This window comes from Vigna unguiculata, chromosome 11 (assembly GCF_037176805.1).
Source record: "Vigna unguiculata cultivar grain cowpea cultivar isolate G323 ecotype 2 chromosome 11, ASM3717680v1, whole genome shotgun sequence".
Classification (NCBI taxonomy): domain Eukaryota; kingdom Viridiplantae; phylum Streptophyta; class Magnoliopsida; order Fabales; family Fabaceae; genus Vigna; species Vigna unguiculata.
This window is the reverse complement of record NC_140802.1, coordinates 10051530-10054849: the sequence shown is the minus strand read 5'-3', so window position 1 is coordinate 10054849 and position 3320 is coordinate 10051530. Positions and strand designations below refer to the sequence as shown.

General features: G+C 34.3%; 1 long non-coding RNA gene across 1 annotated transcript; it reads left to right on the top strand.

Annotated features, from left to right (window-relative positions):
• The first annotated feature begins 1356 nt into the window (after window positions 1-1356).
• On the top strand, window positions 1357-3320 carry LOC114168849 (uncharacterized). Its single transcript, XR_014986165.1, has 2 exons — window positions 1357-2671; window positions 3042-3320. It is a non-coding gene; the product is annotated as an uncharacterized LOC114168849 (long non-coding RNA).

Sequence of the window (3320 nt, the reverse complement as noted above, 5' to 3'; positions counted from 1 at the left end):
TTACTTAGATAACCGATTATCACTGAAGATAATCGATTATTCCAATGACTTTTGAAAAAATTAAAACTCGTTCACTACTCTATTGCTTGTGTTCTTCCTTTGGAGTCTTGACCTACTAATTTAACTACTTTAAATAAGATACACAAATTACAATACTTTAACAACTAAACTCTTAAGTCTTTAATGTATCTCTTGAATCCAAGCATTCTTTAAGTCTTCAACATTTTTTCCATAAATCATTAAGTCTTCCGTACTTGTTCATAAGTCGTTGTCATCATCATCAAAACTCCTTATTGAAGCAAGATGTCCATCTTCTTTTTTGTCAATAATTTCTCCCTTTTTGATGATGATAAAAAATGGTTGAAGACTTGTGATATGCTTGTTCTCAATCAACAACTTAAGAGAAAAAGTAGTAAATCAAGGAGATAAATAAATAACTTTTCTCCACCGCTTTAAAATACAAGGTATTACAAGACATAAACATAAACACATATCTCCCCCTAAAAGAGATTCAAGTTATCATAAGATATCAACACAAATATATCTCCCCATTTTTTTTATCAATAAAAAATGAATCCTTTAGATAGCTCCCTCTAAATCTGATAACTTAATAAAATAAAACTCCCTCTTAATTAAGACTTGCATATTTCTCCTCCTTAAAGAGATAAACTCCCCCTACATGTAATATTCACATAAAAACAAACATTTCAAGAATAAATACTCCACCTGGATCAAGTGTCATTCTAAAGATTAAAGAAAAAAAAAGGTTTTAAAGAGGGCAAGGTTATATTAACAAAATGAGCTCCAACATACTTATTTGCATTTATGAAATATTGAGTTGTTGCTTATGGTCTAAATTTTCGAAAAGCTCACTTAAACGGTAAAAAAATTAAAAATACATGTCCTGCTTTGCAAGGTAATCGATTATCAGCTCAGGATAATCAATTATTGTTTCCTACCCAAGAACATAAATTTCTAGATTTGGTGATAATCAATTATCACCTAAGATAATTGATTATTTTAGAGCTAAAAAATATGAGACACACTACAATAATCAATTATCTCCTGAGATAATCGATTATCTCAACGAAGTTTTTTCGAAAATACTAAAATGAATGATTTTTACCACTTTGGACATATATAATATTCTCAAACCCCTCTGAGATTATAAAACTTACCAGGATACCAAAACTTTGGTAAATATATGATACAGATGGGGGAGCTAATGGGCCGAGTAACACCAACAACCCAATTGATGTGAGTGGGCCAATCATAAGGAAAAGCGCCACTAGTGCAAAATGTGGATATAACAACGACATTTAACATCATTTATTAAGAAAATGATGTAATAGATAATGCGGTGGCAATTTCGTAAATATTGGAAACAATATTACATCGGTTGTGCGGGTAACCGATGTAGTATTAGTTTTTATTCAAAAACGCGCCTTTCCCTTCTTCTCTTTCGTTCTGATTCTCTTTTCACTCACGACGCGCGTTTCTTCAGCACTGCAAGGCGATAGAATCAGTGCAGTTGGAGAACGGTAGGTCGAGCGCTAGCGAGGTCGCTGGCGGAAACGCGATTCCGAGCTACGTCGTAGCGCCTAACGCGCAGATTTGGAATTTGGTTCACCGGAACGACACGCGTCTGAGAATATTCTCCAGCACCGCCAATCCCGCACTTTCTCAGGTCGTGTTTTTTCTTGAACGATTCGTTTTGTTTTTGGACATCTGGAGTAGGAAAACTAGAGTTCGAATAAGTCGTTGCCGCTCAACCCTAGCTCTATGTCGTCGCTGCATCGTGCTTCTTCCCCGCCACCAACGAAAAGGGTTTTTGTGTTTAGGTGTTGTGCGTTAAAGTGTGGTGGTGTAGGCATTTTTTTCTGGTGAGTTTTCTGGTGTTTGTGGTTTGTTGGGGTCTAGGGTTTCTTTCAAGCCAAAAAACAGAGCACTGCATCATGGAAGGGCTTTCGAGGGCATGGGTTTGCAATTTTTCATGAAAGAGATCATGCTAGGTCAGGATTACACAGCAACACTACGTTTTTTGGTGAGTTTCCTCTACATCGCTTCTGAATATATGAATTAGAACCACTTGTGAAGCAATGATGGGACTTGATATGTTCTATCTTCCTAAATTTCTATTTGCAATTTCTCATTTCCTTCTGAATAGTTTCCTGCTACCTAATTATTGATAAATTTGAAAAGATACATAGAATTGGTGGAAGTTAGCATGTTCTATCCTCCTAAAAGTCAATTTCCCTCTGAATAATTTGCCGATACTTAAGTATTCCAATTTAGATGCATGCCTAAAAAATATGTCTGTGTTCGAATCATGGCCAAGAGTGAATATGTGGACGAAGAAAAGTGTCCCCTTTTGTATCCGATGGTGCTGATCATATAAGAAATTATGTGAATCTTCTAATTCATTGTGGAAATTCTGGTCTCGTATGCAAAGATGATTTATGTTTGGAGATGATTAGTCGATTTGATTAGTTGGCATAGAGTCTTCGTTTATTAGTCCAAAACCAAAATCAATGACAACATGTGAGTATGATAATAATATGGTTTTAACTTCCCTGCAAGTTGTCCTGGAGTGGTTGGTGATGATGATGAGCATTTTGAGGTAGATGATTTTCATGATGATCTAGAAGAGAAACATGATGCTTGTCATTTGGTAAAATTTTAATAATATGATGGCAAAATCTTACTTCTCGCATGATCTTACAAATATCTCACATGATTTTTAATAAAAAAAAGAAAATCATTTGGCTTAGTTTTATGAAAGGGGTAAATTGTTAGGTTATAAACTACATGAAAGAGGAACCAAAATCTATAATGTCCTTTCATTTTCTCCTCCCTGTAGCCTTTTTTTTACCCTAGTTTTAATTGTTGCGTTTGTTTTTTTACATACAGTATGGGAGATAAAAAAAAGTAAACAACATGAAAAGGATTGTAAGCTAAAGTGTTGCATTTATTCCTTGTAAGTTTACATTTGGTAATAACTCTAATTAAGGGCCCTACAATGGGTACTATCATTGAAGCAGATGACACATATACCAAGTCCTGAGAAGATGGATTATCTTTTATTATGGAATGGGACACATACTCAACAACATAGCTGCAACTTGTGGGTTCACATATTTATTATTTTTCTTAATAGATATTGGACTTTCACCAAGGTGCATTTGATATATTTTTTTCCATGTATCAATTGGTTTAACTATTTTTTGTGTAATTTCTTATTGATTGACATATTTGATATGTATATACCCTGCTATAGAAAATGAAAGGAGAATGTCATGATTTCAGGTTTTGGTTTAGAA